The 27,069-nt window shown below is 31.1% G+C and overlaps 1 protein-coding gene across 2 annotated transcripts in view; it reads right to left on the bottom strand.

The window, feature by feature from the left end:
• The window catches only part of LOC139511697 (ecdysone receptor-like), a 134,548-nt gene that overhangs the window by 67,392 nt on the left and 40,087 nt on the right, over window positions 1-27,069 (bottom strand). For both annotated transcript variants that reach the window (XM_071298725.1, XM_071298726.1), the window contains one exon: window positions 25,847-25,942. The gene's annotated coding sequence lies outside the window, so the exon portion shown is untranslated. The remainder of the gene's footprint in view (window positions 1-25,846; window positions 25,943-27,069) is intronic.

Here is a 27,069-nt window from a genome sequence, read left to right as displayed (position 1 = left end):
TTCATCCCCAAAGCTTCCTGTTTCAAATTTCGGTTTTGTACGTCAAGTAAATCTAACAAAAATGATTAAGTCGGCCTTTCCGCTGCTCTATGATGACAACATCATCTTCCGAGAGTAAAGATTGATAACGAGAATGACGTGAAATATTGTTGTTAAGAGAAACACGGTGTTTCCAAGACTGCAAATCGCGGTATGTCACAAATTTCTTTGATTAGAAAACTGCGGACTTTTTTTATTTATGCAATGACTTTGTCTCAGGAAATTTAAACTGTAAATGATACCCAAAAGCGCAAGATTCGTGGAAACCATTGATACAGAAAACATGACTGGATTATAGATATTGAAATACAAGCACGAACTTGTCAGATTTATGACCGTTTATTGAATTTAAAAAGTCGACTAACATATGCATTTTATTTATGCAAGCCCTTTGTTTTACCCATGGCTGTCTTTTTATGTTGACAAACAGCAAATGTTCCAATACACCCAAAAAGAGTCATTAAACAACAACTTTTTTTTATTATTAAGTTCATGTTTTACTGACATGATAATTATATATTTATCTTGCATATAAAGTACCAACCCTATTATTTTCAACACTCTCTGAGTTTTCATTTTATTCTGTACTCATAATAATTGTGTTGCATACCAGTACATTTGCTTTATTTTATGGGAATACAAATCATTGTTTAGAAACCCAAATAAATTTGATGTAGGTAGTCTAACTGAAGAGAGTATTTCTCGCACGTTTTTGTTGTTAAATTTTTAAAGCCACAATTAGATATATTTATTTAAGGATTTGAAAAATTATGTAAGATTCCTCATACTTGTGTATATAAAAAATACTTGTGTATATAAAAAAGAAGATGTGGTATGATTGCCAATGAGACAACTATCCACAAAAGACCAAAATGACACAGACAGTAACAACTATAGGTCACTGTACGGCCTTAACAATACATGATATAAGCTTATTATTACACTTGCATATATGAAGAACTCGTCAAAAAACATGCAATTTAAGGGTTTCATATGAAATAAAATTTAAAAAATAAAATCCTCCCACCCGCCCCATTATTTTTAAAAATTTGGATGAAAATCTACTAATTAATTTTAGTTGGCCTTATTTAGAATGACACTAATCAATAGTTATGAACTGGTTGATAGGTCATTGCCATTAAGAGTATTATATAACACTGATGACCTCAGACTAATGGCCTCAGAAACAATTCAATCAATTTTTATCTAATTTTGTATCTAATATGTTTATGAAACAGACAACTGATTGGCAAGCAAATGCAGAGTCAAAAGTTGAAAATGCTGGGGCGGTATAAGATAGTAATCTTGGCAAACATGAAAAAACAAACAAACAGCAAACTAAAACTAGCTCCTGCCATAATATCAGCACTTGTTTTAATTTTTCACATGAAAAACCAGAATGCCAGAAAATTTGCCTGCAAGTCATAAATCAAATGGAAAGAATAAAATTTTAATCACTTCAATAATAAGCCACCAAACATGCCCAAAACATAAAGATTCAGTAAAAAAGATAGAAATTTGCTAAAATTTATGGCGAAAAACTCATTTCAAGCAATAAAAGCACTGTTGTTAATTCCTTTGCTTTTTGTGTTTTTATTTTGCATGTACTGATTTTGATTCATAGATGGATATCCCAATCCTTTGTTTTTCTAATAACTAGATGCACATACATATGTTTATGTGAGAAGTGTACCTGTTTAACTTAAATGATGAAATATTCTGATACTCAGCTGTATGATTGATTGATTGATTGATTGATTGATTGATTGATTATTGGTTGTTTAACTTCCAGTGGCTTAGCTGTTTGATGCTATTGATGGTTAACACTAAGAATGTTTAAACCTAAACAACCTTGGAAAAGATTCTATTTCTGAGAAATTAACCCGGATTACTGACAGAAAAGAAAATTAAAACCTGCTGAGCAAAGAAGTGAAATACCTTTTAAGATTCACTTTGCCTAAAATTTAACTGTCAAGAGCAGATAAATTTTGTATTGCATGAGATTGGGTGGCGAAATTTGTTTCTCTAATGATTTTTAAAGGATATACAGACAATCTTATCCTTCTCTTTTGAATGATCTGCAACAAGATGTGATCTTTCTATGTGACATCATCAGGCATGGTCGCCTTTTTTTCATGAGGTCACAATAGGAAATTTGGAGGAAAGCAAGTAAATTTGACTTCATAATCAAATTTTGATGAATGAAGAACTGAGATCAAATGAAACACACATTGATTTAATAAAACAACAGGTCAGGAAAAGGATAAATCGTGTAAGAACAAGAGAAACTTATTTTCACAACTTGTCTAGACAAAAGCTAGACAACTATAAATGTTTTAAAGGCTTTTTTTCTTGGAGTGTTTATTTTGTTATTTAGTTTTTTTAAGGAAACTATGCCTCTGTCTGATAAACATGTACTGTAAATAATTACTGTGTATCAAAAAAACATTGAATAATAATTTCTCTCCATAAAACTAAAAAAATTTCAACATGTTCAAATTAAAAATTCTCCTGATTGCTGTAAAACAACAATTCTTACTGATACTTTATTTTGAGTTAAGCCCTAAATTCTAACCAAATTCATCGCTTTTTATTTTTGGGATTTATTCATTTTCTTTATGTACTTATATATAAAGCAAAATTCCAGTTTTAAATAATGGCAACTACTTTTGTTTGAGTTATTTTTGAACTTATGTAAGTCGCAAAAATAAGTTTGTTTAAAGTATACAAAAGATCAGAGTTTAAAGTAAGGGTTATGATAACAATATTTTCATTATAGCTAAAAAATATCAACTTAGGTTATAGTCCTGTCAAAAAATATTTTAGACAGAAAAAACAACCCAAGGGTAGAAACTAAATATGACTTATACATAAAAATCTTACCTTGTTTCATTTTAAGTATATATATTAAAATAATAAATTTCCAATTTTTATTATCCGCAAATGTACTTTTGTGTTAGATAGCACTTTAATCCCTTGAATTAGAAAACTTTTATATTCGTTGAGGCAAATTTTAGTCACTCTCTTTAATATGTAATCCCATTAACTCCTTGTCTTAAGAAGTTGACCATTAAAAATTCCTAATTAAAAAAATTGGTCCAGAGTTAGTGTCCTTCAATGTCCAGAGGTCCATTGGTCTGAGGGTTATTCATCCCTAAGTTGAGTGACCACTATATTAACAATTATATTGACCAGTCTACCTGTGTGTAAACAAATTGGTCAAGAACTAAAGGTGTGTATAGAAGTTTACACATAAAGGCCAGTAGGTCATGATATAGTATAAGCCTGGTCAATTTCTATACCATGGGGTCATATTCAGGTCATCTTTATTGTATGGTCATCAATGTGGAGCTTACTAACTAAACATAGTACAAAGAGGTGAAGGTCAAGGATAAAATCTTGATAAAAAGTGCAGATTACCAGCTCTGCTATAATTATACCAAAGTAATAAATAGGATATTCATAACCTTAGAAATTGATTTTGATATAAAATATTACATATAGTCAGTCTGTGTCAGAAAGCTAAAAAACTTTATGGTCTGATGGAAACAAAATGTGAAAAGAGGTTATAGAAAAGAGCATGGGTTGTGTATCAAAAATTGTAACCTTATAGACTTTCTTTTCAGCTTTCAATTTTTCACATTTGTTGGAGGACATGAAATTGTGTAAATTCAAGGCAAATTATCTATGCTTCTCTCAATGCAATCAGATAATTTTTTTAATTTATTGTTATATGTATTCAGATATTCTTTATTATTTCATCTTCCAAAACATGAATAATTATTTCTATAGACTATACATTATATCGGTAAATACTTTTTTAATTGATTTCATAACCAGAAGCACATACCAGTAATAGAATTTTCTCAATAAATTACATACTAGCTAATGTTTGACATTACTTAGCATATAGGTGCAAATGACAAAATATAATGGCGAAAAAGGTCAGATGATATTTTACCAAATCTTAGCAATTGACAAAAACAAAAATCAGTGGATATAAAATTATGCCTGCAAACCAGGAAGCAATTAATATTATCTTTTGATAAATAAATTTAATTATTTAAATTTTATTAAGATGTGTTTTAATATGTGTTTTAATATTTCTTTTACATTAATGACTTTTATAATATGATTGAAATGGCCTTCAAACTGATTGGTTACTCCAAGGACTATTAGGGATAGTTTGAATGAATTGATTGGATAAAATATTATTTTTCAACTTTAAAATATCAACATGAAAAACTTAATTTTCACTAGTAAAAGGGTAACAGCTTTTCTAATCAAAGTAATTGAAATCACTAAATTTGCATTAAAATTTCATTTAAATCAGATGCGCATTTAGAGAGGGGAAAAAAAATTGGTTGAATATATAGGAAAAGACTGAAGCATGACTGGAGCAGACCTCTTAGGCAGTAACTGTCTGGAGGGAAAAAAATAATGAAAGGAACCATACTTTCAAGGGAACTAACTCCAAACTTTCAAGGGAACTAACTCCAAACTTTCAAAAGTCTTCATGCAAAGAATTTGTACTGTCTACAGCAAGGATAGGAGTATGCAATGTAGTGATGAGAAAAAAATACAGTATGATGAAATTCTGTTCCCCTTTTAAGTGTAGAATCATGATTTTTTAAAAAGATATTTTAAGGTAAATTCACTGTTTACTACCACCTCATGTATTGCACAATAGCAGTACTCAATTGGTCTTAGTTCTATGCTTAAATCTTTAAATTTTTAGACAGATTTGCAATTTTTTTTGTAAGACTGCTTATTTTCATACAGAAAAAATGAACATTTATTGAATAATCTAAAATGTTTTAAACAAAACCAAATATTTATGCTTTTTAAAGAATCATTTTTTTTTTTAATTTGACCATATTGAGGGTAAATGTATAAGTCTTATAGTAAAATGTTTATACTGGATTATTACATTGGTTGCAATGAATTACATTGATTTCCCAGTTAAATAAAAACCGATAATTTCACATGTGAAAATAAAGGGGTTATTTCACTCTCTGACGTCATACAACAATAGGCGTTGTCAAGACGTCGATAACGTCGGATCAAAACAAATAGTCAATGCGTAGGAAAAAGATATAGTTCCTTACATTTTCTAAATTAATTTCATAAAAAAAAGCATTTGCCAATGTAATAAATAGAATAACTAATCGCCATATTTGAATATCAAAAATAAGACAACTTGTGACCGAACGCCGCTATGGATTAAACTCGTGCTGCGCACTCGTTTAATCCATGCGTCGTTCGGTCACGCGTTGTCTTATTTTTTATATTCAAATACGGCGATTAGTTATACTATAAATGATAGTGAAATTTTGAATTTTATACTTGTAGCAAGAAAACAAGTTTGGTGACATCATTATTTTCTCAAAGCACATTATAATGAAACATATTTTGACGTGTTTTTCATCAACAATTTATATAAATTTTGGCAATTTTGCATGACTTGTAGATAGAAAATAACATGGTACCCCATACTTTTCGTATAATATATTTTTGAAAAAAGCATTGAAAAATCTTCATTTGGCAAAGTATAAAAAAATTCTATTTGAGGAAATATATATATACCAATGATCCATCTTAATACTTATACTGTTTTTTACAGAATACAATTTGTTTCAGATACTAACAATTTGATAACAATTTTCATTTTTCTTCATCTCTAGTAAAATAATTCTTTGAAATATACAATTTTACATAGAAAATTAGGTATTTTGTACAGCCAATTCTCTGTACAAATAAGAAGATTTGGTATGATTACCAATGAAACAACTCTCCACCAGACACCAAATGACATAGAAGATAGCAACTATATGTCACAGTATGGGGTTCAACAATTAGTAAGACCTATACAGCATAAATAGCAATCTATAAAAGGCCCTGGAATGACAAAGGTATACAGTTCAAACAAGAAAAATAACAGCCTAATTTATGGACAAAACATTAAATGAAAAACAAATATGATTAACAGCTACAAAGGGCAACCATAGAATTACAGGGACTCTTTTCTATAAATAATATCTTACAATTAAAAAAGATCGAAATAATCATGACTTTTCTAATACGATTTTTTTGTGAAATGAGTCGCTGGATTCTAACTTGGGACAGGCACCTACAAAATATGGATGTCCACATCTGAACTATTGACAGAGAACATCCTGGTTAAGTTCATACAGCTGTAGGCTACTTTCTGTTGATTAACCATTACTATTATAGTCATATTTTACAACAATTATGTCTAGCCCCAAGTTTCTGACTGGACAATATCGCTATAAGTAATCACATTTTTATGGCTTTATGTTTGATGTAATATTGTTGGGAAATTCTCATAAATTAAGCCGAGACTTTTATGCAATATTAGAAGTTATTGGTCCAGTAATTATGAGGGTCTGGATGGGGTTATGTAATAGAAAATAATGGGCAAAAGGAACAGAATTATGGGCAAAATAATACAGAAAAGAGAATACCAGTAATGGGCAAAAAGATAAGAGAAAAGAGAATAATGTCCAAAAAGATAAGAGTAAAGAAAATAATGGCCAAAAAGATAAGAGAAAAGAAAATAATGGCCAAAAAAATAAACGAAAAGAGAATAATGGCCAAAAAGATAAAGAAAAGTGAATAATGGCAAAAAAGATTAAAGAAAAGAAATTACAAATAACTGGCAAAAAAATAAAGAACAGTGAATAATGGCAAAAAAAAGAAAGAAAAGAACATTCATGCCGTGTCTGGTTTCATTCCATTTGGCGTTCTCTAAAAGTATGCATTTAGTCATATTTCTGAAATTATCTGTATTAAAGCTTTAGATTCAATCATGCATATCATTAAATATAGTAAGCTACAAAAAGACCCTGGATGACAATTTGTGAAACCAACAAAAGAAAACAGCAAAACCATTTAACTCACAATAAAAATAAGGCCAAGGAAAGTAAATTAGCATCCCTATGTCTAGAATTCTTCAACTTTCCTTGCAAATGATACAATAAAACAAATTTGCTTTCGAAAAAGACACTATTTTTTTTAATCTTTTTTAATTGAAAAAAAAAAAACCTACACGAATAACTACAATTACATAAAACACCTTATAAGTTAAGTCAATACATCTTACACATTAGATATAAGAAAAACATTTTGTAGCTGCATTCTTACAGAATGAATTGACCTAAATCTTAATAAAAAATGACTGTCTGATCCCATATTATAGATTACAATAAATCATTTTCTAGAAACCATAAAAAAATTCCCATGTCACTGCATTTTCCACAGATACTTCCTGACATACTAATATTCCACTAATATTCAATAAGTGTCAAATCAGTTCAAGCTTCAATAAATATTGTTAAATTGTCTGGAGAATATAACACTGGTTAATGGTCTAGAAAAAATATTAATTCCTGAATTTTACAAAACTGTAGACATAATGATATTTGACAAATTCAATATTTCATGCAGTATTTGATTTTCTTTTGCTCATGTATTTCAAAGGTCAGCGAGATAAAGTTCAAAGTTCAAGGACACAAATATATTCCACATGCTCAGTTGGTAAACTTTCAGACCAGTCATTTAGCAATGGGACAATTAAGTTGAAGATGATTGTCTGATCTAATTTCTTGAGAAAATAATCTTATGAAATTCAGCATTATCATTTAAAAGATGTGAAAAAAAATCATTATTTTAAGAGGAATAACTCGTACAAGGAGTCAGTGATAATCTTGTTAGGGTCAATTATAATTTTCAAGACTTCAGCCAATTATTACTTATATGTTCAATTTCTAGCCATGGTGGTGACGTTTTTGTTGTTTAGGAAAGAACCAGTAACTTCCTCTTAGAAAATAATGCTATAAAATACTGACCTACAAAACAATGTTTTAAACTATTTATTTATAAAACGATATAGGAAAATGTGATATGAGTGCCAATGAGAACTCTCCATCTCAGTAAAAATTTATAAAAGCAAACCATTATAGGTCAAGGTACAGCCTTTAACACGGAGCCTTGGCTCACACCAGACAGCAAGCTATAAAGGGCCCCAGAAATTACTAGTGTAAAACCATTCAAACAGTCTACGGTAATCTATATAAAAACGAGAAATGAGAAACATTTATGAACCACGTAAACAGACGACAACCACTGAACATCAGATTCCTGACTTAGGACAGGTGCAACCAATTGCAGTGGGATTAAACTTTTAATGGTACCAAACCTTCTCCCTTTTCTGAAACAATAGTATAACATCACAACATAGAAACACACTACAAAATATCGATTGGAAGGCTTAACTCAATCAAAAAAATCTATTTATGATAGAAGTTTTCATGTCAAAGTTAGACCTTCTAAATCAGTGACTCATATTACAGTCAAGTAATTATTTTGCTTGAAACTCATGTCAAAGACATCAAATACCAGGAGCTGGATGGTTAGTATAAATTTTTATTTCACACCCTCACTTCATACTAACAACCTTTCACTTGAGCAATTTCATAAAATATTTAACCAGTTGACCAGTTTGTGGGAGAAGAATTCATACAGCAATTTGATAAACTGTTTTAGCTATTGCTATACATATGAGATACCATAAAGGTAAATAAAGTATTGTTGTTGTTGTTGTTACTGGTAATAATTTTCACTGTACAACTTTTTTTTATCTTTTATAATTTTCAAGCTAGTAACCTAGGACTTTATGGTGTGCAGTGCTCTCCACAGAAAGTCAAATAAAAGGTTCTGGCTGATTGAATATGGATTCAAGTCAGTTGAATTTTGTACTTCACGCTAATATAAATATATCAGTGCATGTTTTTTAGGCTAATTTTGACAAACTTGAACCAAACTTCTATATTCTGCTTTTATAAATGGTTGAAATAAAAAAAATATCTTATTCTAATTTTTGTGTCTAATTCTTTGTTATAATGCCCCTTTATTATTATGGTCCATGACGTTGTCATCAAATTTCAGAAGATTTAGAAAAGTAGCACATTTGTAATAAAAATATTTGAATAATCATTTGGAATCCAAACTTGTGATGAACAGAAAGACAGATATCACCATAACATAGTTACTAGTAGTTATACTCCTGCATTGAAGAGGTTTATTGAGGTTATTAGCTATATAAAAAAAAAGATGTGGTATGATTGCCAATGAGACAACTATGCACAAGAGACAAAAATGACACAGAAATTAACAACTATAGATCACTGAACGGCCTTCAACAATGAGCAAAGCCCATACCGCAAAGTCAGCTATAAAAGGCCTGGTAATGACAATGTAAAACAATTCAAAGAGAAAACTAACTAGTATGGTTTCAATGATTATCGTCATTTTTGAACATGTATTGCATCTGCCCAGTTCATTCATCCATAAACTCTAGAAAAAATCGGCTAATTCCTTTAATTGCTTGACAGGTCATAAACCCATTATTTGCCAACTTATTTGCATTCATATGTTACATTTTAGAATAACAAATTACTATCCTTAAATATAATTATTTTCATATAAAAGGAAAAGATTTCAACAAGTAACAAAGAAGGTCTAAATGGGGTTAACAGAATAGAAATTACAGGGCAAAAAGGGCAACAACCACAAAAAAGAATAGAGAAATTTGGTCTAAAAACTTAAAAATAAAGCCCCCAACAACAAAACACGCCCTTACTTAAAACTAAATTGGAGCTTTAATTCAATTAATTAAGAAAATATGGTCGAAAACATAAAGAATAGAGAAAATGGTCCAAGTACTTACAAAATAAAGTTTCCCCCTCCCCATTCAGGCCCTCATATATAACTTGATCTTATCAATCATACAAATTCAAGTAATTAAGAAAATATTTGTCCATCACAAACTGCCATAATTTAGTATTATTCCAAGAATAATGAGAAATATTGATTATAGACAGTGTAAGCAGTGGTCACTCTAATAATCAATCTGCTTAACAGATGTCTGTGATTACAACAATAGGTCATATAATGGTCATCATATTAAATAAACAAGTCAAGCAAATAAAAAATAAAAAAATATTCGGTCTGTGTCCATTTAAAAAAAATCAAAATTTCTTTAATGAAGACCAATCTTATATAATTTCCCATCCCCCAAAAATAATGTAAGCCAATCCGACAAAATCAATTAAAATTCAATGAAACTCTAGATCCACGATTCCAACATCATTATGATAATCCATGTCAACCTTTATTTCAATAATTTGTTGAATGAAAATATTTCATTCATGATAGCATTTAAATGTTCTGGTACTGGAACTGCCTGGATATAATTGTTTGCATCAATCAACACATTACAGTCTGAATACAATAAGAATCTGCTTGTAGTCCCTTTTGGAGCAGCCCAAAGTTTTTAGTGGATTTTGTGTTGCTCAGTCTTGAATTTTCTATTATGTTGTGCTTAATTGTTTCCTATTTTTTGTATGTTGGTCTTTTTCTTTTTCAGTCACAGATTTAATACTTTATGTTTTATTTATGATTTTGAATGTCCCTCTGGTATCTTTCACCTCTTCGTTACAACCTATTCCCGTCATGCGGATGACCAAATATGCAGTTATTCTGTCTTTGAGGTATAAATAAAACTGAGCATCATTACTTTTGTGTACTGTCACTAAGGCTTTAAGTTTAACTTTTTGTATGTAAATTCTTACAGTTATTTTATTATTAAACAGAAATGCCACTGCTCCATCTGAGTTCATCCTTGGAATATCAGAACAAATCAATTTATTCATATTAAGTATTCTTCATTTCCTTTCCCTAGTGATTTCGCCTCATTATAGTATATTTTTATCTCTTTTGCGAGTTTTGACCATGTTATAACTTATTTCCTGAAAGAAAGACTCTTTAGAGTATTCATTCTTTCATTAAGTCCTAAAATGAACCTGGTATTATGAATAAGTGCTTTCCTAGATTTTATGAGATTGACAAATCCAGTTAAAATAAAAAGTTCAAGTGGTCTATAAATGTTGGAAAACTCTTTTTTCGACAATCGATTATAAAAGTTGGAAATAACACAGGTCATTACTGTAAGAATGTTTATCAATTAATGTAAAAACAAGAATGTGTCCTAAGTACTAAGTGGAAGCCCCAACCGCACTATCATTTTTTATGTTCAGTGAACCATGAAAATGGGGTTAAATCTCTAATTTGGCATTAAAATTAGAAAGATCATATCATAAGGAACATGTGTACTAAGTTTCAAGTAGATTAGACTTCAACTTCATCAAAAACTACCTCAACGAAAAACCTTTACCTACCTCGACCAAAAACTTTAACCTGAAGTGGGACAGACTGACGAACAAACAGAGACGGACGGACGGACACACAGACCAGAAAACATAATGCCCGTAAATGGGGCATAAAAATATACTTTTGCAATAAACAAAATACTTCAAATATGCGTTATCAGTACATAACTATATATGGAAATAAAAATTCCTACTGTATAGTTTCTGTTGGCGTTGTTATTTAATGAAGCACCATAATTAGCTTTTCTGGGAACGGTAATTTGCTGAATTGTTGTACATGTATTTACAGACAAGAATTCCTGTAAAATTAATCAAATCTGCAGCAAAACCTAAATGAGATTTATCAATATTTAAGAAAGCCCATTTTTTCCTTTAAAACGTTCTGACAAAGCAAATACAATGCAATTGTATTTTATTTTTTATTTTATTTTTTAATTTTATTTCGAAGGGGCATAACTCATTAATAATATTGATCAGCATTTACTTTCAAAGGTGTTTAAAACATTGCTAATATAAACTTACAATACAAGATTTATAAAATTCTGGAAAGAGTTGTTCACATAAGAGTCATAATAATGCATTTTCCATTAATATTTCCAATGGACATAACTCTTTTAAAAATTATTGGATGGTTACTGATATTCCAATTCATTCAAGACATTGCTAATATAAATCATTGATATAGGTTTCATAATACTCTGGCAAGAATTGTACAAATATTAACATAAAGATTTAACAGAGTATTACAATACTTTACCATTGGTTTAGAAAGAAGAAACCTGCTGGAAGCTCTTACAGATTCAACATCAAACCACAGCAAAAGCTTTAATCATTAACACAACTCATAATTAAATATTTACGGATCTATCACTATTTTAATTTCCAAAATGTGCGACGATCATACACTTCACACCATTACCGACGCAATTGGAAGCAGTAACTCTAGGGTCCCAGAGCGAAGCAAGTTGACTGTACGGAACGAACAGTGAGGTGTTGTCCAATTTGGAATTCACTGACATGATTATTAGATAACAATAACGTACAATACCACCAAAGACCTCCCATGAGATTAACTACACAGAACGGGATAGATGTCAACCACACGAGATGCTGTTACCATTCAAGAAAACACTAACATTTCTATTTATATATTTTCTATTTTAACTTACTTTCACTTTCTATTTATATAACGTCACCATAACTACTATTATGTAACTTACACTTCCGGTTAAACCGCTAAACCGCAAGATTCATACTTCACTGTCATATTTCTTTGTATAATTGTCCTGATGATGCCCATCTACTAGGCGAAACATGTAGACCCAATAAACAGATACTATGCAGTAAAAACATGAGTGTTGTTGTCTATATTATCGACACATTCTTTATTTTCAAGATGACTGTGAATACCTAGCGGTATCCACTCGTTTATACCCTACCGCACGATCACCACTTTTTAAATATTGTGTTAAAGATGAACATTTTCATATAATTAATGTTTCCAAGGGGCATAACTCTTTTGAAAATAGATGATCGGTACTGATTTTAAAACTTTTAAAACTTGTACAAACATTGCTAATACATAAGTAACCTATGACATAAGTTTCATAAAAATCTGGCAAGAATTGTACATGTGAGAGCACTCACAAGACTGGACAGACAGAGGTCCAGTATTGCTATGTCCCCCCGTAATGTGTTCAGGGGACAAGTTGCTATGGGAACAATATATTTACCCTGCTGAAACTGCCACCTCTGGAAACATTATATTTATGTCTTGGTTTTTTTTACTCCATCAAGGATAGACACAAGTTTTGTATCAGTAAATCAGTTAAAAAAAATATTAAAAAAATAAAATCATTCGCCAATATCTATCAACCCTAATTTGTTTTAGCATGGCAGTAGAAACATCAATATTGTTTTTTGCCGTCCATTCATGAAACTGACTCAACAGACCCTCTCTGACCAAAGTCAGGGGAAAACCTGGTTTGAAGTGAATAAAAATAACCTTTCTCTTTTTCTTCTTTTTAAACAATAATGAAATACATATGAACAAAACAGCTAAGAGACAGCTAGCTTTTCTGAAAAGCTACTTCTTGTTTATCAATAGCAGTCAATTTTTTTAACTGTACCTATCAACCCATTATTATGACAATACAATTTAATATCTTTCCCAGGAAAACATGGAATTTTAACTTTAATAAAGACTGCATTGCAAATCAATAAAACTAATAATTTACATCAACAGAAAAGCATTAATCAACTTTTACGTAACTGAATCTCAGACGATATACAGAATATTCTATAAGGTAGATCAAGGATTTCTGGAACTGGGGAGACATTCCTTATTGAATATTTTTTTTAGGTCATTTGACTCTACCAAGTAACAGAACTTGCATGCAAAGGTTTCTAACAAGGGAATCAAAATTGTCCTATTTATTGCTTCAAGTCAGGCAATGATTTTTGCTTTTGTAGATCTTGTATTGGAGACCTATTTGTCATTCACAATATCTACCTGACTTTATTAGTATTAAAGTTTTCCTGGTAATAGGCATAAACTTAAATTATTGTCTTTTTGTACTCTTTACTTGTACAGCTTTCACCAATGCAGGGACCTTACAATAAAACTTCTTGTTAGAAATTTGCAAATTACATGGTGCAATTGATATTGGAAAACCCTTAATGAGTGAAAAAGAAATTAAACGTGGAAGGAAGATCCTTTATTGATTGATTTCAAAATCACAATCTGAAAACTTTGGCACCAAAATCCAAAAATAAATTATAACAAAAGTTTTTTCTATAGAAAATGACTCAAAGAACTATTTTTATGTTGATTATAGGATTTTGCATTATGGATTCATAATAAAAACCTGCATAGAGGACTTTTTGCATTTTGATATAATGGAACAATAAATATTAAAAGTGGATATATGAGGGGAGATAACTCAAGATTATTCAAAGTTATAATTAATTGTACTGTTAGTTTACACTTTTACCAGTAGTTGTGCAGCCCAAAAATAAGCATTATGGCCTTACTTTTTTTTTATTTTCTGAAGTGAATGAAAAATATCTCTAATTCACCACTTTTAAAAAAATTTTCAACAATCTCATGAATGCAGAATAGTGGGTTTTTCATGTTTTAAATCTATAAGAAATAAGAGAGATTTTGCATTTCCTACATTAAGCTTGATAATAAGCTCCATAAGATGGACTTTTCATTACTTGAATAGAATATGGCAAAGGGGAATAAAATTGAGAAAGGAAATGGTGAATATGTCAAAGCGACAACCACCCGACCATAGAGCAAACAACAGCCGAAGGCAACCAATGGGTCTTCAATGTAGCGAGAATTCCCGCACCCGTAGGTGTCCTTCAGCTGGCCCCTAAAATATGCATAATAGTACAGTGATAATGGACGTCATACTAAACTCCGAATTATACACAAGAAACTAAAATTTAAAATCATACAAGACTAACAAAGGCCAGAGGCTCCTGACTTGGGACAGGCGCAAAATTGCGGCGGGGTTAAACATGTTTATGAGATCTCAACCCTCCCCCTATACCTCTAGCCAATGTAGAAAAGTAAAAGAATAACAATACGCACATTAAAATTCAGTTCAAGAGAAGTCCGAGTCTGATGTCAAAAGATGTAACAAAAGAAAATAAATAAAATGACAATAATACATAAATAACAACAGACTACTAGCAGTTAACTGACATGCCAGCTCCAGACCTCAATTAAACTGATTGAAAGATTATGTCTTCATCATATGAATATCAGGTACAATCCCTCCCGTTAGGGGTTTAGTATCATACTATCATAAAATATATGAGAAGAACATAACCCGTGTCATGCCAACAACTGTTTTTTTAGAAATAAATGTGTTTAGTTCCGATGCAAAGACCCTATCAGTGAATCAATGTTAAAGCCAAAATATGCAATCTTTAATGACCTGACAACAGTATCGTAACTATATCCCCTTTTAATAAGTCTATTTAAAGGTTTTGTTAGTTTCTGAGGAGAATACTGACATTTTTGTGCTTTATAAAGAATATTTCCATAAAATTTTGGATGTGAAATACCTGAACGTATAAGATGTCTGCATGTTGAGTTATATTTACGAATTATTTCCTTATACCGGTGATAAAATTTAGTAAATGTTTTGACCAGTTTGTGATATCGAAAACCCTGGTGTAATAATTTTTCAGTAATACATAAATTTCTCTCGCTAAAATCTAATACATTGTTACATACACGAGCGAATCGTACAAGTTGAGATATATAAACACCATACGATGGTGACAAGGGAAAGTCACCATCTAAAAATGGATAATTAACAATAGGAAATGAAAAATCATCTCTTTTATCATAAATTTTTGTATTAAGCTTCCCGTTTATGATATAGATATCAAGATCGAGGAAAGGGCAATGGTCATTGTTATCATTAGCTTTATTTAAAGTAAGTTCTACAGGATAAATTTCTTTAGTATACATACTGAAGTCGTCATTATTTAGAGCCAATATATCATCCAAATATCTAAAAGTATTGTTAAATTTTTGTATCAAATGTTGTTTTGATGGGTCTTTGCTAATTTTAGTCATAAATTGTAACTCATAACAATACAAAAACAGGTCCGCAATAAGTGGTGCACAGTTAGTCCCCATTGGAATTCCAATAACTTGACGATATACGGAATCTCCAAAACGAACAAAAATGTTATCAAGTAAAAATTCAAGTGCATAAATAGTATCAAAGCATGTCCAATTGACATAGTTCTTTTGTTTATTGCTACTAAAAAATGATCTAAAAGAGTTTGAACATATGTACTCGCATTCCGACTTTTTAAATGCCCAGTTAATTAGGGATGTGAATTTTTTCTTAATAAGAATATGAGGCAAAGTGGTATATAGGGTAGAAAAATCAAAACTTTGAACAGATTCAAAATCACCAATATATGCATGCAATTTATCAAGTACTTCCAACGAGTTTTTGACACTCCAAAAGTAATTAATTCCACTATTTTCAAAGGCCTTATTTGAACAATTTATTATCAGGTTTTTTATTGTACCAAGTGTACTAGTAAGTAAAACAGACAATTTAGTAGTTGAACAATGGCTGGAAGATGAAATAAATCTATATTTGTAAGGTTTTTTGTGCAGCTTCGGAAGCCAGTACATAGTTGGGACTTTCATTGTGTTTGGTTCTGCTTGTAAAGAAGTAGCTAAAAGTTTATGTTTGTTACAGATGTCGTTTTCTGAAAATGAAGTCAGTTGGAATGTTGGTGAATTCGTGATTTCCTTTTGCAGAACCTCTATATAAAATTTACGTCAAACAATAATGATATTATTAGCAGCTTTATCAGCCGGGACAAAAACAAATTCCTTGGCTAGTTCTGTTAGTTTATTTTTGATACGCAAAATAGGGTTTTTATAGTTTTTGTTGAGGGTAAAATGTTCTTTAAAATGTTGTATTCGAATATCAACTATCTTCATTACTGAATTAATAAAAGAGTCCAAAGATTTTTTGTCAGCTTTTTCCCGTTTTACCCATTTCAAACAGTAGGCGCGGAGTGAGTCGTTGATGATATTACGACACTCATTCCAGTTAATAGTTGACGGGGGACGATATTTAGGTCCTTTACTGAGGAATGATTTTAACTCTCGGTCGCGAACGATGTTAAGGTCTCCTGTTATAACATGGGAATTTGGTCCATAGGTGTATTCTGAATTACTGCAATTACACGACATAGGTGTATTTTCAGTGATATTTACATCTTTACACAGTTGGCTATAATTAAACACATATTTTCGGGTAGATTTCTTGTAAATATAACAAATGAGAGGGAGTTCAGTATTATCAAAATATCCAGGAATTTGGTCTTTAACAGAATGGTCGTTAAAAATACCGGCAATATTTACAAAATCAAAACCTTTATTGACATACTTTATTTTAATAAAATGTTTTTTATGATCTTCAGGGCGATCAATTTTTGGAAACAGTTTAGAATAACAATATGCCATTATAATTTGGACAATTTCATACTTAGGACTGTAATATGAAATTGTGTTGCAATCCTCTAAAATTTTATTTAATTTATTTATAGGTAAAGAACAAAGCTTGGTTAACAGATAATGTCTGCCGTTGTTTTTTGAAATGGAAATTAGGTCAGAAATATTTGTATGGTTGGTCCGAAATTTTCTTTGATTACGATTTTTTCTGCGTCCATGAGAACGATTTTTACGAACAGTTTTAGAAACTATAATGTCAACTCGCCCCACCAGCCAATCGGCCTACACTATATCGCCACTTTATAAACAAAATCGCCCCACTCTTGTCTACCGACTCGCCTCATTTGAAAAAGTGTAAAATCAAATTGAACAATCAGTCTGACAACTCACTTATAAACGAAAAGGGTTTAAACCCCACTGAATAAAGGTCTGTCAACTCGCCCCACTTATAAAAATATCTTGCTTCCTTTTAGTATATTAAATTACTGATAGTTCGTATCCAGTCGTCTAGGTGTAGTGGTATGTGTCGTGGATTGATATGCTAAAGGTCTCGAGTTCGAATAAAATGCATTTTTTTTTTAAATAGGGTAATATAAACTAGATTTTAGAAGACTACAGAATGATTTTGTCATTTTTTTCAAACTACCTTAACACATATCTAACAATGCAGGTCATCAGTTTTATGTAAGAAGAAACTAAAGTACATACCTGTCAACTGACCCGTATTTTGCGGGTGTGACCCGAGATTTTCACAATTCTGAGGGATCACCTGGGACACCCGCCGGGTCATTGAAATAACCCGTGAATTCCTAAAATGACCCGTATTTCTTAGCCTTGAGATGATTTCATAAGTAATATTCCTTTGAAATACCGGCAAATTCGTAATTCTTCCATGAACAGGAAGTTCATCTAGCTATGTTATCTGTCAAATTAAGTGACCCATTAAGTGCATGGCTTCATCTGACAGCTTTGGTGTCAAACACACTGTTAATTAACACCTATTACCTTAGCTTTAGGTCGTAAATAAATTGCACTTTTGGTTTACAAACATATTTTAACTAAGAGTTATTTCCCCTTATTTGTCACCATTCAAAATTATTCCTTATATTAACGTTTTATGGGTGAAAAAGATTAAATCATAAAAATATAAAATTCAAATACATATTGAAAAATACCTTTACATTTTTTTATACCTTTATACAATTTTAAAAAAAAGTTGAAAATTATTTTTTACATTTATACTTCCTTTAACTGTATAACGTAACGGTACCCAAATTGCACCGAGTACCAAAATTGCACCTATTCAGCAAAACTAGCAGCCAAAATTTAACAAGATTTCCTAGAGACTAAACAATTTGTATTTTTTATGATTTGATACTAAGCACATCTTTCAACATAGGTAAAACTATATAGATATGCACAAAACGTTCACAGTATTTATCAACAGATGAAGTATTTACTGAAAAAGAAAAATGTACTGAAACGTCGCCATGCGACGTAATCAAAACGTCATCTTTTTAAAATGAGCAAATACAATATGTTACAAGTATCCATTTAAAAAATAATGAAGATTATTACATTGGTTGCAATGAATTACATTGATTTCCCAGTTAGATAAAAACCGATAATTTCACATGTGAAATAAACGTGGTTATTTCACTCTCTGACGTCATACAACAATAGGCGTTGTCAAGACGTCGATAACGTCGAATCAAAACAAATTGTCAATGCGTAGGAAAAAGATATAGTTCCTTACATTTTCTACATTAATTTCATAAAAAAAAGCCATCAATTTTGCCAATGTAATAAAAAGAATAACTAATCGTCGTATTTGAATATCAAAAATAAGACAACTTGTGACCGAACGCCGCTATGGATTAAACTCGTGCTGCGCACTCGTTTAATCCATGCGTCGTTCGGTCACGCGTTGTCTTATTTATGATATTCAAATACGGCGATTAGTTATACTATAAGTAAGCATGGACTAATATCCAATTGTCCAAAATATTTGAAGAAATTAAACAAAAGCTCTGTTATTAGACTTTTGACGATGTGAATTTAAGCATGGATGCAATTTGGGTACTCCTCATTTCAGAATCATTGATGGTTTGGAGGTCAGTATAGACCAATTTTTCTATGATTCCATATGGAATAAAAATCAAATTGTTGTACCTTTATAATAAGAAGGATACGTCTACAAAATAAACACAAAATGGACATTTTTGTCTTTATCATAAAAAAACGTAGATGAAAAAACTGTCAAAATAGGTGCAATTTGGGTACCGTCACGTTAACTATATTTTATCATAGTCTAATTTCCTTATAAGTTGGAAGATGTTATGTTTAATGGCAATAAAGGCAGTAGTCATAAAGATAAAAAAAAAAAAAAAAAGCCAGTATTCTCAAACAAAGAACATAAAGACTGTTACACAAATTTATAAAAATCTCTAAAGTGCAATGAAATAATAATAAATAAGATTTAAAATGACTTAACCAAGTGAACATGCATTCATGTTTTGGTATCTTTCATATACATTATAAGAAAATGTACCATAAATACTGAAATTCAGCTCGAAAAAGTTCGTACGCGTTATGACCTGAGATTTGATTCTTCAATGCAGGTCATGACCTGAATTTTCATTGTCACAGGTTGACAGGTATGAAGTAATAAAGACAGCTAAGAAATTAATAAACGCAAATAGATAACACAATCAACAACCAGGTTATACAAATTTGTTGGAAAATTTTCATTTCAAAGCCATGGCAGACTTTTAGATGGTAGAACCAAAAAAGAATAATTTCATCAACAGAAGTTAAAGAATAATTCCACCTGAGTGATGTTCTCATTGGTGCCAATTCTTTTTCAGATGTTCTGAAATTTAAAAAAATTATTGATGAGTTTTTGGTCTTATTTATCCACCAAAAGTGTTTCCTTAGAGAGGAATAACAGGTGAGCCTTTGGCCTTGTCGCAGATGACCACAAGTGTTTCCTTAGAGAGGAATAACAGGTGAGCCTTTGGCCTTGTCGCAGATGACCACAAGTGTTTCCTTAGAGAGGAATAACAGGTGAGCCTTTGGCCTTGTCGCAGATGACCACAAGTGTTTCCTTAGAGAGGAATAACAGGTGAGCCTTTGGCCTTGTCGCAGATGACCACAAGTGTTTCCTTAGAGAGGAATAACAGGTGAGCCTTTGGCCTTGTCGCAGATGACCACAAGTGTTTCCTTAGAGAGGAATAACAGGTGAGCCTTTGGCCTTGTCGCAGATGACCACAAGTGTTTCCTTAGAGAGGAATAACAGGTGAGCCTTTGGCCTTGTCGCAGATGACCACAAGTGAACATTTTCTTAAGCTGTAATACCTTACAATGGGCACAATTCTAATCCAAATCAAATTCTAATTATTTGTGTTTTCTAAAACTTACATATCTACAACAAAATAACAAATTAATTCTCAATAATATCAATATTTTGATGCTAAAAGCTGTTTCAAAATTCATGTCTAAAAATCTTATTTTAAACCCATTTTACGATGTCTGAAGGTAGATTTAAATTTCTTCACAATTTTTTTTTAAATCAATACTTGGTGAATTTTTTTAAAACTATTTTTATTTTATCAATAATTGATGAATATTTACCATCATTTCATCAAACATTTAAAATTCATATATTCTGATTAAAAAAATATTTATAGGAAAGTCTTCATCAATATCCTTGTTATTAAGTTCAATATCCATGTTATTGAGTTGCCTCATTTAACAAGTTCTAATTCAGTTTCAAACTTGATCTATGTCTGCAATTTCAATTCTAAAGTACAATTAAAGTTCCTTGAAATTTGTACTTTTGATGCTTCAAAGAAATGTATTGACACGGTTTCATTAATAGTACAATAAATATTTCCTGGCTTCCTACATTTTAAATTCAAAGCTATGTTCAATACAAGCCATCTTAGTCAATGCAAGCCAACCTAGTTCCAATAAAAATAAATTCCCTTTCAATAAGCTAGACACCTCTGGGTGTGCGAGTTTCTCGCTGCATTGAAGACCTATTGGTGACCTACTGCTGTTGTCTGTTCTATGGTCAGGTTGTTGTATCTTTGACACCTTCCCCATTTTCATTCTCAATTTTAATGAATAGATGCATAGTTTCTTTAGTGCATTTGTTTATGCATGAATTATATGACAGTTTTAGAATAATGTACAATATCTTCTATACTAATTGACACCAAATGATAAGAACTTTATATGTAAACTTTTTATCTTATACTTTGCATTATTCAATTAGCATTAGACACGTCAATGCTTTAATTCGAGTTAATTTGTGGTGAGGACACTTTGCATATTGAAATTTAAGTTTGGACATCAAACGGTTCAAATGCGAATTAAACTATTTTGAAAAACATGTATGTGTGAACGCAGCATAAATTCTAGAAAAGAAAGAAGAGTTCCAATGCACCCCACAAGAAACATATTTTATCTGTCAAAGGGCAATAACTTGTAAGAATTAGTATCTTACAAGAAATGAAGGAATGAGATTGAAAAGAAAGTTATTTTCCATGCATCACTATTTTCAAGGGACATAACTCTTATAAAACATTTTTTTCCCAGCACTATTCCAAGACCTTGTTGATATCAGCTTTTCATAGAAACTATTGAAAACGTCAACAATTACATTTCAAAGGGACACAAATCCTGTAAAAATAATAAATCAGATTTTCGAACACTTCCAAGGACACAAGGTGTAGGTGGGAGAGTACTAACAGTGTAATTTTTTTTATATAATTAATATTTCCAAGGGGCTTAACTTTTTTAACTGGTATGAAACATTGTTGATATTAACCTTTGATATAAATTTCATAAATATCTGGTAATAATTGTACACTTGAATCTAATCCCATGCCGATGATGCCCTGCACATATTTTTATCTCTCCAAGCACAACTAAAAATCAAAGAGCAGATTGGTCTGAGGGATACGATTGCCGTTGTTTCATTGACACATGTATACATGTACACTGTAGCTGGATAATATTATTTTTAAAACTAATTCAACTGCACATGTAAAATAGTTACAAAATAGCCAATCCCGGATAAAAGTGTATGAACAATGTAATTAGGCCTATTGTGTTTTATTTTTGTACTATCAATTCAAAGTTTACTTTCCACAGCAGTCACCGAAACTCAGAGTGAGAGAAGGTATTTCACCTCGTACATTATTTTATCACCTATTTTCCTACGTTAATTCTAGGAGGCACCCCATTGCTAACTCTTTAAATATTTAATTTCCTTTGGGTCAGTGATCACGACTCCTTTCCGTACACATTTATCGGTTTAAATTGGGCCTGTTTTTAATATAATACGACGTTTATTAACAGAACGAGCTAATACACCACTATTGTTTTCATTCAGAATTCACGAAACGATAATATGGAAGATTCCATTTCGCCGAAAGGGGTGTTCTGCCATGTGGACGACTTTATTTTAATTTAAATGATGCATATGATTTTAAATTATGCAACAACAATAACCCTCAATAACGGACATACATAGAAAAGATCCCATGAGTTATAAATTAATTAATTGAGTGGGGAATCTAGAGCAACCATTCAATCAAAAACCCCTTGAAGTCAAGAAAACTATACGCATGCGCATAATTTCCAAAACAAACCCTGAAGCAAGAACATATATTAAATGTTTATTAAACGACCTAGATGGTTCTCTATTTCTTTATGGAAGTACAATCTCAAATATCAGTTTCATAACGGTAACATATAAGAAAAACTCCACTTCAGTTCTTATATGACAGAAATAGATTTTATGGAATTCAGACAACTCTCGCATTTTACCAAAACTGGGAATTCCCTCTGATGTGTTTCTAAATTTATAAATACACTAAATATAAATACTGCTTAATTCTGATTTTCCGTGTTGTTAAAAACACGCATATTAATCAAGGGAATTATCAAACATGAAAAGAACATTATAGGAAAGTTGTTTAAGTTCAATCCCTTTGTTTGTTTTTACCTTTTAAAGCAAGACAATCATAAGAATCTGAGATGTTCCTTAATGTTTAGAATAAAACGATTGACGTGAGGGAAATACTCTGAGCCACCGGTATAAGTCTACAGATTGCTTGAAAGCAATCGTATCCCAAAAACCTCTTTTTTAATAGATGTTTTTTAGAGAAATGTAAGCGTAAGAGCACTAACAATTCAATTTTCCATACAAATAATATTATCAAAGATATATCTCTTACAGAAATAGTTGATCAACACCAATTTTTTTTAATTGTACGAGACATTGCTATAAATTTGGCAAATTGTACATACAAGAGTGTATTTGAGGTTGGACAGAGGGAGAGTCTGGTATATCTACATCCCCCACAATGGGTTTGGGACAATAAGTGATCAGTGTTGACTATCAAAATCTTCAGATATATAGTTATTAATATAGACCTTTGATATAAATTTCACAAATATCTGGCAAGGATTGTACACTTAAGAGAACTTACAATGCAAGTTTCTATAGAATTTACATTTCTAAGAAAAAACTTCAATAAAAATAATTAACTGTTCATGAATTAAAATTGTTTATTGAGACAATTCAATTTTGAAATAGCAGCTGACAAAAATGATCAATTATAAGAAATTCTTTCTAAATTAAAGGAATAACTGGATGAACTCTCTGGACAGCAATATCCTTTGGGTACACATAAATCAATAGAACAGACTTAGAACTTTTAAGGTATCTATCAAACCATTGTAGCAATTGAAAGATAAGTTGCGCTGACATTGTATGTTTTGTCAAAACTTCCAAGTTTAAGGGGGCATAACCAAAAAAAACTCAACTCACAAGAATATCCTACCCACATTCACTGCTGTGTATAGGAATTGAACAATGTACTAAGTTTCTTGAAGATTGAAAAAAAAATCCTATTGTAGGAGCTGCAATAACTAGGTTGGTTCAGAGAAGGGTGCAAACTTCTACCGTGAAAGGAGCATTATTCTAGATAAAATTAACAGCATGGTATAAATTGCATATCATGATCTGTATTTTACAAATTTTGAAGTCCATCAATCAACAGGTACCAGTTGGTTTTGACAAATATGCTGATTTCTGCATAATAATGTCCCCCTCCAGACTGTTAGCTTGGGTTTAAAAATTCAAAGGTAAAAGACGTAAAACTACCAGTTATTTAACTCCCTGTATTAATTCATTTATTTACTTTTGTTCTCCCTCTCATTTAAACTAGAGATTCCACATTGACCAACTTCCATTTGTTTACAATCTATACTTTTATGACTAACAGATATCTGATTCATTTCAACAGAAGTCATCATTTGTGACAGAGCAGTCAACATTTGTGACAGAAGTTTATAATATACCAGTATTTAATTCAGTGAGAGTGGACATTGTATGTAGATTTAATATACATCAGTGGCTTGGGCTGTTTTTTGCTCTTTGGTCGGGTTGTTGTCACTTTGACACATTCCCCATTTCTATTCTCAATTTTATTAATACTGTGCAGAGACAAGCTTAACACAGTTAAAATTCATTGAGCAATTTCTGGTGCTAAACTTGATTTTTATGATCTTTGTTAATCTTCCTTCAAATTAACGTAGGTTGATATATTGATAATATGTAGAACCAAACATGAAAAATTTCAGAGTTTTATTGTGTCTCATAACTCAGACACAAATTGGCATTCATCAAATTAAAGATAGAATGTCTATATGACTACCTTATAGTTAGGAGTGTAAAAAGGTTTAAATGATTTATGAAAGAATACTTAAGCTTGAATTACATGGTCAAACAGACAGAGGAAAAAATGTTTGATTTGTTTTAAGGATAAGGTTCTATAACTCCACCATAACTGTGATCTAGAAATCATTATAATTGAAAGGTGACTAGTTTTCATAGATCTTAACATTATGAAAATATTTATAAGAATTATTAAAGCACACATTTTATTCTAGATGAGACTATACTTAGACAGACTGACTGACAGACAATAATGATGAAAATTTCAGGAACTCAATTTTCGGCTCTCCCTTGACACCATCTGCGAGTATGGTCTTGAGGAAACGATGATAGTCCGTCGAAAGGGGACGATAAATGGCTGACCCGTGTTAAGAGAGAGCCATATCTCTTGCACTTTAAAGACACCCTTGTAGATTTTGAAAAAGAGTAGGATAATGCTGCTACAAGGCAGCACTTGCACCCGCAAAGTGGAAAGGGATTAATATAAGTTGCAAAACTTGTTTCCCAATCCACTATAAATAAATATGTTTAAACTAAACTAATCAATAGTATACAACAGCAACAAGCATCTAACAAAAATATATCATATCTAAATACCACTAGATTTCAACAGCTTTACCATTTCCATAATGTGCATGAAAAATTTACAGGGAACATTTTAATGCCATGTGATTATTATTAGAGCACATAGAAAAACATGAACGTATTGATTTGAAAGAACTTAAATGATTACTAAATATAATTTGTTAACAATTGTGCTTTTTTTGTGAAACTTTTGCTATCAAAAATACATCATACCTTCACCCTCTTTCTTGTTCTTTCATTTATGCTCAGCATAATCTGTATTTTATTGTATCAATTATTCCAAGTTCATGAAGACACCCAGGCAGTTTACTGCAAAGAAAAAAATACATACACTAATTATCAATAAATGTATCAAAAAAATGAAACATGTTTTAGCTTTTAACTCTAAAATATCTGAAGAATTTTAAGAATATTTTAATTATTTAATACATCTAGTAGCAAACCACCTAGATTCAAAAGCTAATCAAACTAACTCAGGTTTTCACACTGTATATAGAACATAATACTGTGTACATTTAATACAGAAAATTCATAACAATATTGCTATAACAAGAATTCATGATTAACTTCCTAAATGATGATGCTTAGAAATATTATTACATTGGTTGCAATGAATTACATTGATTTCCCAGTTAGATAAAAACCGATAATTTCACATGTGAAATAAACGTGGTTATTTCACTCTCTGACGTCATACAACAATATACAATTATGGCCCGTTGAAGAGGTGAATATCCAAAATTGTCAACACAAGAAGGTTATTTCATTGAGGGCGCAGCCCGAAGTGAAATAACTTTTGAGGGTTGACAATTTTGGATATTCATCGATTCTAAGGGGCCACAATTGTTTTATTATACCGAACTAACAGTGGAAGTGCATTTCGAACACAGACTGACGTTTGAAAATACATTTGTGTTCGATTTTCTCGAATATACATCAAAAGTAGAATCTTTTTGTAAAATATTGATGGCCCTGAAAAGGACCGTTTATAAGAGACATCATCGCCTGCTGCCACTCTCAGCTCTATTTATGTCCAATGTCGTATTTCCTCGTCTCTCGATGGGCTTCCAGTGTAACGTGAACGCTGCCATTTTGTTTATTTACGTTTGTGACGTCATTTTTATGGGAGGTAACTCAAGTACAAATAAACAAACTCAAAAGGTTATTCACCGGTGAATAATAGGGTTATTCACCGCTGGTGTAAATTCTTTAGGGTTATTCGTCCTTCCTTCAATTGAATTAAAATTATCTGAATTATTCCATGTCACGTGATTACGTTTCACCCAATAGAATTGTTTGAAATATACGTAAGGTATAATAATAGGCGTTGTCAAGACGTCTATAACATCGGATCAAAACAAATTGTCAATGAGTAGGAAAAAGATATAGTTCCTTACATTTTCTACATTAATTTCATAAAAAAAACTTGTGACCAA

This window comes from Mytilus edulis, chromosome 2 (genome assembly GCF_963676685.1).
Source record: "Mytilus edulis chromosome 2, xbMytEdul2.2, whole genome shotgun sequence".
Lineage (NCBI taxonomy): Eukaryota > Metazoa > Mollusca > Bivalvia > Mytilida > Mytilidae > Mytilus > Mytilus edulis.
This window is presented reverse-complemented; position numbering and strand designations above follow the sequence as displayed.